Raw genomic sequence first — 18372 nt, 5'->3', positions numbered from 1 at the left:
CATATAGATCACATATTCTGAAAAGCATGGTACCCTTTTGTGTCTAAAATATTATCCAGCAACTTTGTTCCAACTGGATGTCTACCAAAAAACCAAGACAAGTTGAAAATCAGTGGAGTTAAACCCCTTGGAGAGATGTAATACTGTGAGTATAATTGAAATGTTAATAATTATGCTTATGCTGATAATTACCAAGAATAGTTTGATATAGTAGTTACAGATCTCACCTTTCACCTCTGGGTCCTGGATTTGATTTCTACCTGAGTCTGTATGAAAAGGGTTCAATTATCTCCATCTCCCGTTTAGTGGATGGATTTTCCACCCCATTCACACTTCAGAAATAAACAAGAATAAAAATGGAGAGGGACAGAAAGAACATTTTATGGCTCCTAATTAGCTAATTAATGTGAAGTTGGGTTTTTCAAAATTAAATTTGACAGGAAATGTAATACAGTTTAGACCATTTGGGAAAGACACAAAATTATTGAAAAAATGCAGGCTGAGAACAAAGCTGTACTGAAGACCTTCCACTACAACTTATTTTCATATTTTGAGTATAGTGTATAAAAATTACAGTGGTCTCATAATGTAAAGATAATACACTTTGTTGCTGTGCAACAGCTTCCTAGCTATGTATCCAACCTTATCAACACAACACAAACACTTCAGCACAACACTTATTTCTATTAAGTCTAATGCATAATGAGAAAAGGAAATAAATTACAGCTTATGCACAGGATTAACAACAGTTCAAGTTCAAGCAAATACATCAAAACTACTTAATGTTTGGATGCTGGGGTTTAACTAGCCCAGCTGCATACATCTATATATAGCAGAAAAAACCAAAATTGTTAAAATATGTACATATCTAAGCACATAGGTCTCTAACATGAAGGTTTCAAAAATTTTATGAAATACTGCTTGCTTAGAAATACATCTCTAACACACCATGATAGTAAGAGCAGGGCAATGCCTTAAGGCCTGATGCAGAGCTATGAGGCAGTGTGCATTCAGGAATTTAGGAAACAGTGATGCTTATCTTATCCTAAAAAGTGATATCTCGGATAGTTCTGGAGTGCTATACAAAAATTAAGCAACAAAGATCAACATTTAACAGCAATAATTGTTTATGAGATACTGCAATTAGTCTCCATCTATTATTTACCATTGACTATGATAAATGCAGGTTTAATCTGTGAGTTGTGCAAGTCTGAAAAAAAAAGCAAACACTGACATCCACCGTGTTTCCATTGTGGACACTAGTTGCATTCCTTAACTGTAATAAGTAAATGCAATTAAACTGTATTTGCAAATGAAATTTTATTCCAGTCCTCTCTGGAAGCAATTCCATCATTTTCTGTACTGTTCTTTGTTAAGTGTTCTAGATACTCAGATAAAATAGGAAATGAAACAAGATCTAGGCATCATGAAGAAGGGCATATTTTGGAAAATTTAGACTCTAGTACTTAAATACAACAACAGAGGTAAATAAATATAGTCAATGACTGGAAATTAGCAGAATTTTTCCCATGGATTTCAACAGCATTCAAGAGGCATTTGAAATAAAGGAGTTTAGCAGCAAGAACATGAGAGGATTCATCTTAGCTTAGAATTAGAATATACAGAAAGTGCTCCAGATACAGGCAGTAACACCCTCTGTTGCTCCATTCCTTCACTCTTTTCCCTGATCTTTAGTTACAAGTGCTTCAACTTAAGTCAAATGGTGTATATTGTGTCAATATACCTATTTTTCATTGAAGTAGTGAAGTATGGAGGGAAAAGGAGGGAGCTGGGGGTATTGCAGTCCAAGCACAAGGCCCAAAATCTGTGAAATCAAGCTTCACTAGCTCTATAATTAATGGCAAACGGGAAGCAGGTGGATAGGGACAAAACCCTTGCCTGCTGTAACGTGTCCAAGTAGCTTCCTGGGTTCTGATTTTTCCCCTAGGCTATACAGAGTTTTACTTTTCTGTTACAAGTCAAATATATATCTTGCAGTTACAGCAACAACAGTTCTATTTCATTCCAAGTACCTTATATGCCTGATTCCTCATACATGGCTGAGCCAATTTAAATTTGCTTTCCCTAATAAAGTGCTTTGTGATTCTTTATTTCTCTCAATGCTAAGATGACATTGCTCTAAATTGACAAATTAGCCACAAGAGGGTATTTATTAAGCAATACTAAAGTTTGCTTTCACCATGCTAGCAGGGTACTCTGTGGATGAGCCATACTTCCATTTGGTAAATATATGAATTGCTCTACATTTGCCATGTCTACAGTTTTAAATGCTACAATTACAACACATGAGAACACTAAGTACTTTACTAAAGATGGGGAAATGTTGAATTATCCTACTTTTTCTTTGTAAAGCAACAGGATTGCTCATTCATTCAGTGATGCATGAAGGGCTTTCCTGAGGAGAAAGCTGTCGAACAAGACTTGCGTTTCCTGCTGTGAAGTAAACACAGTAGCCCCTACATGAAAAAATGCAATAATATTAGTAGTAAAAGAGCTGATCACATGTATATAATAATCTGTTTGGTAGGAAAAGCATCTAATAAAAAGGATAAAAAGGGAAAGAGAGTGCTGTGGCCGTGGAGGCTGTGAGATGGAAGAGATGAATGGAGCTGAGAAGAATCCTGTACCAAGTCTCACCAAGAAATGATGGCACACACAGCCAGAGTCAGAGGAGAGGTCTTGAAAGGCCTTGCTGTGCATTTTCAAGTTATCTGTGACCCACAGGCACAGCACTGCAGCGTCACACAGCTCGTGAAAATTTACCCATGTTCTGGTTCATTCTCTAGCTGCGTGTCTCCTGTGATGTTGCCAGACACATTACAAAAAGATAACACACCTACATCGAGCAGAGGCTTACAGACAAAGTTACCTAGCAATTAAAATGTATTTTGAAATTCTTGGAGTGGTAAAATGCATAAATGTACAGGAAATGCAGGAGCCACTGGAAGGAATAGGGCAGGGAAGAAGAACTTCCTCAGCTAAACATAATAAAGGCTTTGATATTAAGTGTACAGGTGCTATATTGCACCCACAGAGTTTCAAAACAGCGAATAAAAGGTTTTCCCTCCCTGGGTTTTAAAACAGGAAAAATACTAAACTCCAAGTGAAACTCTGAAAATACAGAATCCATTAAAGATATTCTCACAGTAGGATACAATAGGCCTTCAATTTTAGTGGCTCACAGCTAAGGGGTTTAGAAACCGTATAGTTATCAAGAAACTTAGAATAGCAATTTCAAATCTGTTTTTCTTTGGCCTTGCTATATTTTATTTCACAAGAGAAGTTTACCTAAAAAATATTTACATAGATATCAAAAGATTCTGGCCTTGAAACTCCTCTCACACCTGCTTTACACTGGTCTCTCTTACATCCATGACTTTTGATATAAAAATACTTCTGCTTTTTCAAGTACAGCTTGACTTATTTGTGTCCCCAAATCCTCTGACTTCTAAAGAAATGAGATCTGGTGCTATTGGGCATTCTACATGTATTCTGTATTGTGTTTTTTCCCCATTTTAAATGACCTTCTTTTTTGTCTTCATAAGCATTTCAGTACATGTGAGGACACAAGTAACCACGGCGTTTAAAGTGCAGGTACATTAATGCCGTGTGTCTTGCAGACACTATTATTTTTCATTTGAGCACTGACTTACAATACACTCCACCAAAACCAGCCCATACTTCCATCTGCAATGTCACATTTATTTTTGTCATTATCAAAACTCCACCCATTTCTAAACTTGCTCACTTGTAAAGAGCTAATCCCCAATTTGTATCCATTCTACTGATTTGCTTTCCTGTGCCATATATTAGATACCTACTGGTATCTAATTTTACATCAGATGCAATTTTTCATGATCATATACCATACATTATATTGACTTTTTCGGTTTTTTATAGTATGTTAATCTGTTGCTCATACCTCTGTTTTATTTGCAGTTAGTTCGCCGTTCTAGACCAGTGCATTTTTTCACATGCACGGGAGGCTTCACTGTGAAATCTGTTGCCTGTTGCATTCTTACACAGGGCTGCCTAAGGTCTCTGGTTGGTCACTTGCCCTGGGACCTGGCATTACAAGAAATACAGGCCTGAGTCATAGCTATCCTCAACACTTTGTCCAGCGTATTTTGACCATTTCAAGGCTCTGCTGACTGATTTTCCTATTGGAAGATGTTGTGAAGAGGCAGTGGGTGGGCAAATACTTCAATGGAAGAAAAGCAGCTCTGGAGTCCTTCACATATGGTTATCCTATGTGGATATCACAGGGCTAAAGAAGACCTTGGATATCACAGGGCTAAAGCAGCACTTGCACACAAGAGTACATGCTAAAAATACAATTTCTGCAAGTTGCTTCTCTGTCTTCTCTCTCCTTTAAAGTTCAAATTTTACAAAGTGTTTTCTATAGGCATGAGTTGGTAATCAAATACCAACTAAGACAGTACTTGTTACCACAGCTGTCAGTGCTCCCCTCTGCCAGCATCCTAGCATCACAGTCCAGGCAGCTGCCTGGCTGGGATATGGGCCAGACCAACTCACCTCTGGAATTTACCTTAACCTACCCTTTGTCTCTCTGTGCCAGTTCATCTGACATTTTGGCATCTCTGAATTTTCTTTTGGAAAATCACTGACTGTGATTTTTAGACACCTGGTTTGTTTCACTGTTTCTTTGTAAATATGTCTGCCTGCTCTACACTGAAACATGTTAGCTTGGTTAAAGAGCTTTTCCTTCATTTTTCCACAAATACCATTCTGCTGAAAATGGAGTCCTAGGGCATCGGTTCTCTGTGTGTCTTTGTAAATTGACTCTGCTTTTTGTTGTTGATGTTGTTGCAAGCCCTCCCTCTTCCCTCTGTCTTCATCATATTTCTATGGCTAGAAGACAAAACTGAGCTGGTTATTGAGACAGTATCATTTATTTGTGTTCTTTAAGCAGGCTGCAGCAGAGCCAGAAGATAATGAGCACCTCATTTATTCAGGCTTTGAATGATCATATTTAATTCCCAGTGACAGCTGTCTTCACTGCATTAGCATTGCAAATCAGCTCTGTTTTGTAATGGCCTTCTATTGAACATGATTCAATTATGTGTGGTCCATAGCAAGGCAGGATACGGTCTTAGTATCTATAGCAATATTTCTGCAAGCTGCTGCTCTTTACACTGCTCACATTTAAGACGTCTGTTTACCACAATGCTTTCCTTGAACTATGCTGAACTCTCTTCATTTTGCAGCTAAATAAAGAAGAATGAATATAATTTGTAAAAGCAGTTATCTGGTCAGACATATTACATACCCCATCTTCTTTACACATGCCTGGAATCAGGAAACACTTGTTAAAATAATTGTTACTATACTTAAAACATTTATATTATGAAAGTCATTAAAGTGGATTTAAATGCTTACACAGCATTAAATGGTGCTAAGTACTAAAGCTCAATGCTGGTTTGAAGAAAAATGATAATAACAAGCAAGTATGTACAAACAAGTAGATTTGCTTTTACTGCCATAGTTTTCAAGGAAAAGGGCAGCAAGGCTTAATATTTATAAAGCAAGTTAAAAATCACAAAATTTAAAAAATACAGTTTACAAAGGTTTCAGATGTCCTATTTCATTTACTGTGAAATGGCTAAATCCTGTGTAGCATATATTCTAGTGTTTCTGCATTGGGGCCAGGTATATGCGGATAAGATTTCAAGCTGCTGAAGGCCTGGATTACAATATTGTACATTTGTGCATGTTTCTGTATTTGTTATAATACAAAAACCTTTCTAAATTCTAATTCCATGTGTAAAACAAGCTCTCCAATTGTGTTGGCAGCCTCGAAAAGAAAAGGTTCCTCTGCACGGATCCAGCAAGTACTTGCTAGTCTGTGCAAAGCAAAGTACAAACCTTACTCTTTTCTCCAGGATTTTCACCCCTGTGATCTCAACAATATTTTGCATTTGCAGAAATCTCATTATACACAATGCAACTGTGCCCAGACTCAAGGTTCTCTTAGCATCCTTCATCTTGGTGACAAAGTGCACCTACAGCATAAATAGATTATTTTATTCCACAATCTAGAGTGCCGGGCCATCATTCTAAAGATTTTTATTGAACAGCAAGAGGGAAAAGGAGTTTTAATCATACACCAACCTTCAATTGTTTAAAGATGCTCTCTAGGTGATGATGACAGAGGAGTTACTGTGCCCCTCCTGTGGGATCCCCGGTTTGAGGCTAGTCCTGGGCTGACACCTAAGGCCACTGCCAGCTGCCCCAGGTGGGCTGGAGGGTGACAGTGACCCATGCTAATTACATCATTCCCTCTGATGCTGTCGTATTGGATACTGGTGTGCATTTACCACATTCATTCATTTTTTTAAGGATTACTACCCTTTGGGTTTTTTTAAATCTTCATTCACACCTTCCTCTCTCCACTGTCTTCTATTACAGATCCTGTTTTCTTTTTCACAAAGACTTGGGATATACTGATTCCTTGATTATGTTCTCAACTTAGTTTATGAGGCTTTACTACATTCTTGAAGTCACAGAGCTTATGTGAAAATAATGACCACTTCATCACACAGAGGATTCATTGCATTTTTTAAAGTAAGACCTGCTAATTTTTTAATGCCTATTTATTTTACATATATCATATATATATATGACAAGTAAACTGGAGTTTACAGAGGCAATTTGATTTGTTCTTATGAAAAAAAAGTAAGTATGTGCAAGTAAATACCTGCATATGCTATTTTTGCACATGGTCCTTGATTTTTTAAAACTGTGTTAAAAGGGAGTTGTTCAGTTCTTTTTTTGTTTTTTGATTTTTGTTAATAATATCTTGGCAGGTTTAAGCTAAAATTAATCTCCTTAACAGAAACCAACATCAGAGATAAAATTATAAGAATGCAGAACAGAAGCAGGAAAAAAAAGCAAAAGAAAAAACATTCACTAGAACCTCTGTGGGGAAGAACAGAATGAAAGCCTTTAGAAAACAGGTTGATGGAGAAAGATCTTATCTGTGCCTTACAGCTTCTTTATTACATGGAAAAAAGCTGAAGAAAAAAAATATTTTTTTGTAGAATGTGAATTTCTAATGTGCTTATTAAGCAATTCAGCCATGGCATGCATTAAGAGAATTTACACACATTACAATATGTTCCCTTTTCATCAGAGCCTTTCACCTTAGAAACATTGCACTGTGACTAAAAAGGAAAAACACGTGTGACATCTACACTGTCATAGGGGCCGGCAGAGCTCCTGGAGGAGCATAGTGTCATGCTATGGCAGTCAATCACAGGATAATTTCTGATCCTGCCAGACGGCTCTCAGGTTCACATTTTCATAATCTGACCTTCATACAAAATATTTTTATTTCTTTACTAGGAAAACTAGGTTTATGTTGCCACAGAATGTCTTTCATCAAATCTCCCCCTCCCACAATTGTTATTAACTCAGATATGAAAAGTACTGGAAGTCCTACAGATAACTGCTCTCCTACAGGTTTCCCGAAGACCAGCCTTTAGCAACAGAGAGGAAAAGACAGGAACTTCTGCCTGCCCCAGGGAAAGAAAGACAGCCTCTGCAGCTGCCCACATTAGTGGCACAATTGTACTGTCATGCTGGCACAAACACAATAGGTACCAACAGTACTGCTTGCTTTTGACCAGTCAAGGATACCACAGGGGGCATGGAGGGAAATGGAAAAAAGCATTGCTGTAATAGTGGGCACAGGGACCCTGATCCATAGGAATCCAGACCTCATTGATTTTATCACTCAGAAACAACCTTTTTATTTTGAAATAAATAAGGTCTTTTCACACAAAACTAACATCGCCTCCTGAGCATGTATGTCTGTTCTGTAAGAGAAGTTTACAGTCAATTACCACAAAAAAATCCACAGAATTTCTTTCTGTATTGCTGTATGTAATGGATACTAATGACAACTTCCTCCACCTGTCATGTAATATGCTGTAATTAATGTAATTTGTTCTGGTAATTGTAAGAAGGTCAGGACCAGAGTTCATGAAATATGAATCACTTCCACATCCCATTTCAATAAGTATTATCTCGTCCTATTCATACGTACTATTAATATACAAATAACTTCATTGAGAAATAATGAAGGTTTCTACAGATAAAAATAAAACTTGCACAGTAGTAGGGAAATGGAAAGTAAATCCCATAACACCTTCTCATTCTTCAGCCAGAGGCACTTGTTGTGCAGCATTCATACACCACAGCCCACCACTGCAGTTTCCCATAGGTGCTAGCCTTTCAAAAGTACTACAGCTGTATTGCTGTAGTACTTTAAAGTTGTTTATGTTGCCTGTCTTTGACCCAGATGATTTATGTTGCAAGTACAGAGGAAATTAATGCAGACAGAACAATGTGGGAAATAAAGCAACTGGCGTTGCTCAAGTTGACCTCAGGCGACGGTGCTCATGCTCTCAGCTACTAGTTATAGTTAAGAAGAATCCTAAGCATGGATTTGGAGGGTAATTAAATAGTTATGGGCTGCTCATAGGGACATTCCCCTTTCCCACCTTAGGGGGAGGTATTGGAAAACTACAGGGCAAAATCAAATACCTTCCTGAACTTCAACAAGTAGATAGAGAAGGCTGGGCTTGTGAGCTAACAGGAGGTTGGTATTCACCCTCAGTCTTGAAGATAAGGTGATAAGTATAGTGCAAAAACTTGTGAAAGGCCTTAAGAATGATTCAACAGCTTAGGTTTAGTGAGGCAAGTGAAGGGAAGTAGATTTTGCAAAGCAAAGGAATTAAAGGAAAGTCAAATATAGGAAGGAATATCTTTGCAGCAATATGAAGAATTGTCAGAAGAACACGATTACAACAAAAGACAAAAAGTAAGTCATAGTAACTGAGTCACAAGACAATAACGGCTTCTGCTACGTGGAAAGACAGAAAATATTTGAAATATCATTTGAGAGTCATCCACACAGACTGAATGGGAGAAATAACCTACAGGGCAAACACATGCTATGTGCCTCACTGACAAGCCTAGCAGTGCTCATACTCAGGAAAACTCAGTTGTTGACTGGAATTGGAGTTAAAGAGCAGTAGCTACCTCTGAAATGAACTTGAGTTCACAGGTTCTTTGAGGACATACAAGAAAGTTTGTCTAAGATTTTAGTTAGGAGAAAATAAATCAAGACTGGAGTAGACAGACAGGTTTGTGAGGCAAGATCCTAGAAAAGTTGTCAAATTCATGTTTTCACAAGCACATATACAGAGATACGGTTAAGGAGAATAAACACAGTTCATACAGAACCACTATAAAAAATTGCAAGAAAGGTGAATCAGACAACTTCTCCAAGGGAATCCTTCCCAGAGCAGTCAGAAGTAGGAAAGAGTCAGAAGAGAATGGGATCTGAGCAAATGAAAGGGTGAGAGGAAATAAGCATGTCACAGTCACACTTGGCCAAGGGATTAGGATGGAATTCTTGTTCAATGAGTTTATTTAAAGGGAAATTATAGTGACATAAAGAAATACTAGTGAAATGTAGATCTCAGAACCAGATAAAGGGAATAAAAGGTAGGACTGGAAGACAGAAACGGAAGCAGAGTTTGGTAACAGAGCCATCTACGAGATCAGAGATCCATGAGATGAAAAGGAGGAAAGAAGTAGGAGGAAAGATCTCATCATTTTTAGAACAGGACTCTAAACCATGCAGTTATTGTGAGTAAAGAGCGTGAACCTATGGACAGTGTTGGGGGAGGATACAAATGTAGTTACCAGGCAGAGCACAAAGTAGAATGGGACACTTACTAACCTAGGAGAACCATTGAAAAGGCAAAGAGGAGGAGAAAGAAAAAGTCATATCACAATTTGACAGCTTTGTGCAGCAAGAAATAGGTGAAGTCCTGTGGGAAGTGGATATAGAATCCCTATGTGGAAAGAACTGGGAGTGAGCCAACTGTGCTGAAATAGCTGTAGCTGTCAGTGTGTCATTCAGGCAAGCAGTCAGGGTGCAGACTGCAAGCTGCAAAGCCATAGTTGCATCACCTGCTGAGGCAGCACTTGTCCTCATCTCCTCCTGGTATATATCGTTGACTTGCTGTTTTCTTGCATGCTTGTTTTCATTTGATGTGAATATGGGCACTCATGTTCTTCTATTTTCATATTCTTTATACTTCAAACTTTTAATAGTATGTTATCTGGTATTATCTTGCTGATAATATTGCCTGCATTGAGACCCCCTGAAGTGGGTTACTGCTTAGTTATCATGCACAGTTTTGGTTTTTCAGATCCACTTTTAAGGGGGAAATGTTATGACCCTAAGATGCTTACTTGAAAAGCCTCACATTTCATAGGGATACTTTGAAATTGGTTTAGTCTTATTAATACCAGCCTTCAGAAAAGGTTGAACAAAATCAGCACAGAATCAAGTAAAACCTGAGAATAACTTGGGAAAGCACTATGTAACCATTAGAAAAAGACTCTGCAGTTACTTTATCTACAATCTTTCATGCAAGTCAATTCCTCCATTGGTTATTCTCTCCAAATGAACTGATGTTTGGCTGTGTCACTGGTTCTGGAGCTTTTGGGAAATCTAAAAGCAATCACTTCTCACCATTTTGTTAATATACTCTAATAAACGATATTGTAAGGAAGCATCGACACTTTATAAGGCATAACTTACCAATGCTAGTTACTGAGACCAATGACATCAATATGGGTGAGTTGGAAATAATATCTAGTTTTTAAATTGAAGAAGTATGTTTGATTTCTTAGACATACAACTCATAGATGTTTTCTTTGCCAAGAGATAGCACTGTTAAATAATAAACTGTAGAGAAGTGCGTTTTATAAAATTAGTTTCTGATAGCAGAATGCCAGTAAACAGTAATAGCCCATCTGTTAAAAAAAAAGCAGTCAGTCCACAACTGCAGATGTAAGAAAAGGCAAGCTGCTTCTTTGTTGTTTACCAAGCTCCCCTCTTATTAAATAATTTAAATATTAATACAGAGAACTGGTGGCCAGTAAACTTGAAGCATGCCCTAGTAATCTATAAATAAATGTGCTATATTAAATGGTAACAGATATTAATAAGCCCTCTAAAACTGATATACTCTGTAAATAAATACATATTTAGTTTTAATTTAGTTGATCTTTAGGTATTTAATTGAACTTTAGGTATTCATTCCCTGGATAACAAGTAGAAGCAAAGCAATATAGAACACATTAAATTTTGTCTTAGAAGATGAAAACTAAACCAATTTTTCCTGGTTTCCCGTTCTATTCTATAGTACAGTTTTTGTGGAATACAATTTTATTTTCTCTTACATTCCTTCTCCCATATAGTTTCTCTGTATTTGATACATGTTAATTCACAATCACCATTTCTAAAAGGCCTTTAAGGATACTATGGCTAGAACAAAGAGAAGCAATTCTGAGAGCCATTTCCCCAACTTCTCTGTGGACAAAGAAGTCATATTAGGAAACTGCCATTACAAAAGATGCTGTCCAGCATTTTCTCTGTTTTGTTCAAAATACTAGTTGCCAACTAAAGCAAGAAGATTGAAGCTGAGAAGTTAAATGTCAAATTTGATTTGCCAATCAAATTCCAGCTTATCAAATTCCAATACAGTTAAATAAATAGAGTATGTTATTATATTGAATCAGTCTTCTCATTTTCTAATACTTGCTGATCGCCATTCTTGTGAACACTATGGCCAGTCAGGGCTTAGCAGTAACACCAGAGGTAAAACTCAGGAGTAAGATGTCTGAAAGCAAAGCCTGTAGCCCCACTGCTGAATTAAAACCTCTGTATTAACTTGGAGCTCAATAGAATGTTTGACACAAATAGGGTCAATTATTTCATGCATTAAAAGACTTCTAGAAAACTAGCCAATTTTGATATTGAAATGCCACCACCTAACTTTCACAGTTAAAAATGGTCACTTCAAAGTTGCTGGCATTGATTCAAGATTTTCTACAGGCTCTCCTCTACCTCTAGATCCTTCTACCACCCTGTCCTATCAGATATCCCAACTCCAAGTGAGTATTCTAGAACAACATTTCTTAATTTAATCTCAAAAACTATTGGAAATACACTTGGCAACAGACAGCTGCATTTGCAATTGATAACTGCACAGTTGTGCATGCCCATACATGCAAGAAAAAAAAACTTTATTATTAGAGTTTATTCTAATTTTTTTAAATATGTAAACTAATTTGATAATGCAACTTTGGAAATAAATTGTCTTCAAGTTTTCAGGGCTGAAAATATAACAGGGTGAATTGCAATTAAGTAATTCTAAAATTATTGACAGTCTGCAGATGTCCAGCTTGGTGCAGTTCTGCACATTCTAACATAGTACACAACCACGTGAAATCAACTGCAGACTGAGAAGTGTTCTTCATCTTTTCTTCAGGGAAAAAAATTCCCCCTATACAACAGTGCCTTAATATTTGGGATGGATATACGTTGACATTGCAGTATCCAAGACATTCATATTTTAAAAACATCATGACATACAAGATTCAGTTTATAAACTATATACATTATACATGTTCAACTGACATGTCACAGTACGTTAGGACTACTAGAGTCATGTATCTGTATATGTATATGTATATGTATCTCCTCGAAACTTCTGCCCATACACTTATCCTTTAATTTCTCTTCATTAGGAACAAACCAGTGTTATTCTAAGCTTAAAGAACCAATGAGTTAAAAATCAGTGATGTCTTCATCATGAATATTTGTCCTTATAAGAATGGAGGCTCCTGGAACAATTACTATGTATCCAGGCAGCAGCACTACAAATGAATGTGAATTAGCATCACTACAGATTATTCCCGTGGTTCCTATTCATCACAAACAACAGCAACTTCAGGAAAACATAGCATTACCACATGCGACAAACAGGAGATATGTAAAAAGCACGTTTCAAATTAAGAAACAAATCTGAAGACTATTAAAAATGCTAATGTACAGGGAAAACCACAAGGCCTGTGTTAAAATTTAGAATATTTACCTGAACTTGTTAATAGTTTCTGAAAACTGCGTCAGAAAATCTCTAATTTATATAACACAAAAGGTTATAAGCAGACAATCCATTCAGAGAGTGACCTTGCCATTCAGTACTGGGGGATAAAAAAAACACCATTCCCCATCACCTTTTCCAGCACTCTTAATTCTCTACCTCCCCATAGAAATGTCATGCAATTAATAGAGGATGATGCATGTTATAATGTGGTCCATATATTAAAAAGTTTGGGAAAATATAATTAGTATTAACATGAAGAGTATCTCCATTCTCCTTATCTCCATTGTTTCTATTCTAGAAAATGAAAGGAAAGATATATGTCCGTGTTCCCCACCATCCCAGTGATCCAGTGACTAGTTATCTGCTTGCAATCAGTACAACAGCACTAGAACCTGTATTTATACTAGATTACTGAACTAAGTTTTACAACTAAACACAAGAAACAAATGTGGTGTTTAAGGCATTAATTTTGGATGGATACTTACAAAGGAAAGTCTATAAATTCTGCTTAATGATCAATTCTGACAGCAGAAACTGTATTGTCAAGAGGAAGTGAGCAAATAGTTTCAGGGATTAAAAACTGCATATTGTTAAAAGAATTGACAACAATTATATTAGTATTATATGTCTCAGGAGATGAACAGCTATTCAGGTCCTACTTATCAGACTAATCTCAGTGAGCTAGCATTTTTGTGATTGTCTACATCCCAAATACTAGTTTCATTTCTGGAATACAAAGCAAACTTTCAGAGGTAACGGTCATCAAGTAGGTAGGTTTCTTTTATACCATTCTCAGTTTTGTTGATGAATTTTTTTTCTCCGCATTATATTCATGTTCATTTTCTTTGTTAAGATAATTTCCAAACTGTATTATCAACCTTTATTAAAAATCATTTACAATATGTCCAAGGTTTACTACCTGCATTTTAACAGCATAAAGAAACAAAGCCTGTGGGTCTTAGATGTTTTATTCAAAATTACAGAATAACAGGGGGAACTGAATTCTGTTCTTTTCACCCAACACTTTCTTGTACCAAGATAGAGAAATCAAACCTACACTGATCTTGGGTCATCCAGATCAAATGCTAGGAATTTTCCATTTTGAGTATTCCTAATTTGACACAAATACAGATTTCTATTCTGGTTTCATCAAACTGTCATTCCAGGAGTAAAAGAAGTGAGTTCAGAACATTTCTGCAAATAACTGCTTAGTTCCAGCAGCTGTAAACATACATCAAATGTAATCAGAAAGCAACTGGCAGTGACCATAATGCATCAAGCATGCCAATGTGAGAATTTAAATGCAAAAGTTCAAGACAGTAATTTGGAAATCTAATCCTCATTGATATCTGCATTCAATTTGCATCTCAACTTTTGATAGAAATTCTTAAAGCACTTAAACGTGAACGCTGAAGTGCATGCAACAGCACCTGAGCCCTGCTCAGGGACAAAACGAAAGAATTCATAGAGCCTGTCCAAGTCCCAGATGTCAGGATGTTGATATAGTGCTCAAGATAGTGATTCTCTTACGCCATACGCTTACAACCCAACAGAACTGTTTAGACTATTGCCAGTGTGCCATATATCCAATTCTGCATATACCCACCTCCACGTGTCGTTTCCAGCTGCCCCAACTTGACACATCAGACACGCTGCTCTTACAGGTGGAGCCCCACCCAGATGCTTCCCAGAGCCAAGTGCAGCACATGTGTCACCAGATGAAGCCAGTGCCAAGTTTTACATTGCCAGACCTCTTGTGCTGCAAACAAATGACAGCGTAAGTCCCAGCCCTGTTAGGAAACAGCCTGAGTGGCAGGGCTCCCATTCAAACAGACTCTTTCATTCTTTAGTTTTTAGAAGTGAATATAAATGTAATAAAATAATATCTGTCTATAAATTTTAAATTAATAGAAGAACACCTGTTTCTTGACAATTCTCAACATTTCGGCTGCTGATGGCAACAGTAACAGTGAGCCTTTGCCTTTCCTGTCATTACTCCTATCTCACAAGGTTTTATTCTGAGCCTGTTTTTTGCACTATACTCTCAACTAGCAGAGCAAATGTAAACTACAACTTGTTCAGCTTTGCTATCAGGAGAAATGAATTTTCTTTCCTCAGAAAAAGGGGGAGACCTCACTAACAATTTGCAGGCCTTCTATGCGCCAGTCCAAGAGTTGTGGTTTTGTTCACATTGGGCCTTGACAGAGAAAAGATCATTGTCACATTAGCTTAGCAGATCTGTGAAGACACGTATGTTCTTTGACCAAGCTGTTTTCTGTTCCCACAGAAACCACATATTTAGTGGGGGCAGCCCTTGAGATGAACAGAATTTTCCACATTCATACAGTAATAAAGGATGACGACACCCTGGATTCCTGTTTTTCTGGTGCTATTTTATAAATACAAAGATACTGAAAATGTTGAACCATTCCTTCCTTCCCTATTTTTGCTTCCCTAAAGCAAGACTGTAGAGAAACAGAATTACCATCCCTTGCTAGAGTGTGGAGATACATCTCACTCATTTGTTCCTAACCCACACTAGACTCATTGTTTTCAGTCTCCAGCTGTATGTTCTATTTTAGTCCTTATTTTTAGCAACATTGAAAATATTTGTATACTATTAGGTATATTATAGAAGTCTAAAAAGAATCATTTGATGGAAAGTTTTGATTGGATTATTATTGAAAGATCAGCAGTTCTGAAGTGCTCAGTTATATGACATTTAATCATGCAACCCCAATAAAATCTGGCTAGCTTTTATACTGAGAATAGGCCAGGAGAAAGGATGGTAGAATCAGAGCTTAAGTATTTAGTACTGAATAAACCATATTTTCTACTCTGTTTTCCATAAAAACAGACATGCTAGATCAAACTAAAAGATTTTTCTCAGCCAGTGGCCAGCGGCTGGTGTTTAGAAAAAAGGACACGTGAAAGAAGAAAATAAGAGCATAGTTATCAGCTGCTCCTGTTTAAACTCACCCATCTCAGGCTTAATAGCTCTTCATAGTCTTTCCTTTATAAAATTCGTAAATCACCTTTTTAACATGTTGTAATTTTATCATCCCATGAAAATGAACCTCAAAATGTAATATTTTTATGCAGGAAGGGGCTTTCTTTTGTTTGTTTTAAACCTGCTGCCTAATAGTTTCCTTGGGTACCCTGCAGTGAGTAATCATTCCCTATTCAGTTTCTTCATGTCATTCATAATTTTATATTCCTCCATCACACCTGCCTTTTGTTGTCTCTTTGCCAAGCTGAAGCGTACTGGTACAGTTATATCTCTCACACAGAAGCTGTCCCGTACCTCTGACCCTTCCCTCTGCTCTTCTCCCTGCCCCTTTTAGATCTATATCCTCCCACACTTTCACAAACCGTTCATTATGTGCCCATCTCATCAATATATGCATAGTCAAGCTTTCTATTTCTTTTTTTATTCTTCCCCCAATACTTCCTAATATTCTCTTTGTCTTTTGATGGCTGCTGATGTGTTTAAGGAATTAATCAGAAGAGCTTCAAGACCTTCTTTGCTAATCTAGAGTCCACTACTGTGAGCTTCATCATTAAAATTGTTTTTTCCTCGGGAGGATTACTTTGCATTAATTTGGTCTTTTGTCATCCAATCACTTAACACAGTAAAATCCTTCCACATCTCTTTACAGTAAGCTTTGGCTATCTTGAGTTAATTTCATGTCAGCCAAAAATTACCTCTTCATTCACTCACTTTTCTAGATCAGTTAAGAATATATTGAATAGCAGAGTGCTCCATTCATTCACCTACTAAATCTTTAGGAAAAAAGATTGTCTAACCTATTCTTTTTTTCATTTGTCTTTTACCCATGGCTAATACAGGAAGAAAATTATTCCATATCCCATATCAGTTAATTTTTATCAGACTTCTGTGAAACACCAATTAAATATCCAAGTTGTGCCCGTTCTTCTTCATTACAACACATTAAACCACTGTGGCATAACTAATTCTGGTCTTTACTATTATGACAAAATTTCAGTCAGTGTGCTTGCTGTAGAGTCCAGACACATTGATGAACTTCAGCCTCACACCCTACAGTTTCACTGGCTTCACAACTTTCCCTTTCTGTTCCTCAAGTATTAGAGCAGATGTAAGTCATAGTTATCCACTATAGGAAGCAGTTCAACATCTTAGGTTTGATTTCTGCGAGATGAGCGTGGTTTATTTCTGTTAGTTTGTTGCAATACCTATAGAATCATAGAATCACCAGGTTGGAAGAGACCCACTGGATCATCGAGTCCAACCATTCCTATCAAACACTAAACCATGCCCCTCAGCACCTCGTCCACCCCTGCCTTAAACACCTCCAGGGAAGGTGAATCAACCACCTCCCTGGGCAGCCTCTGCCAGTGCCCAATGACCCTTTCCATGAAAAATTTTTTCCTAATGTCCAGCCTAAACCTCCCCTGGCAGAGCTTGAGGCCATTCCCTCTTGTCCTGTCCCCTGTCACTTGGGAGAAGAGGCCAGCACCCTCCTCTCTACAACCTCCTTTCAGGTAGTTATAGAGAGCAATGAGGTCTCCCCTCAGCCTCCTCTTCTCCAGGCTAAACAACCCCAGCTCTCTCAGACGCTCCTCGTAAGACCTGCTCTCCAGCCCCCTCACCAGCTTTGTTGCTCTTCTCTGGACTCGCTCCAGAGCCTCAACATCCTTCTTGTGGTGAGGGGCCCAGAAATGAACACAGGATTCGAGGAGCGGTCTCACCAGTGCCGAGTACAGAGGGAGAATAACCTCCCTGGACCTGCTGGTCACGCCATTTCTGATCCAAGCCAAGATGACATTGGCCTTCTTGGCCACCTGGGCACACTGCTGGCTTATGTTCAGTCGGCTGTCAACCAACACCCCCAGGTCCCTCTCCTCCAGGCAGCTTTCTAGACAGACTTCTCCTAGTCTGTAGCACTGCATAGGGTTGTTGTGCCCCAAGTGCAGGACCCGGCATTTGGCCTTTTTAAACCTCATGCCATTGGACTCTGCCCAGCGGTCCAGCCTGTTCAGATCCCTTTGCAGAGCCTCCCTACCCTCCAGCAGATTGACACTTCCACCCAGCTTAGTGTCATTCTCAAACTTGCTAAGGGAGCACTCGATGCCTTCATCCAGGTCGTTGATAAAGACATTGATTTGTTCTAATCCTTTGCTAAGTCAGACATCCTTAGGTTGTTTTGAAATGCTCTGGTATGAGAAAAAAAACAACACATCTCTTTTTGTTCTTTCTTAGTAAACAACAATGGAAATAATTCACTTTGAGGGGTTTTTTTAAATCTTATCTTTCTTTAATATTTGTTTTACACTTTGTCAGAACTACAGTCAAGCTTTCTGCTTTTGTGTTATC

This window comes from Phaenicophaeus curvirostris, chromosome 5 (assembly GCF_032191515.1).
Source record: "Phaenicophaeus curvirostris isolate KB17595 chromosome 5, BPBGC_Pcur_1.0, whole genome shotgun sequence".
NCBI classification, from domain to species: Eukaryota; Metazoa; Chordata; class Aves; order Cuculiformes; family Cuculidae; genus Phaenicophaeus; species Phaenicophaeus curvirostris.
Note: the sequence above shows the minus strand (reverse complement) of the source record.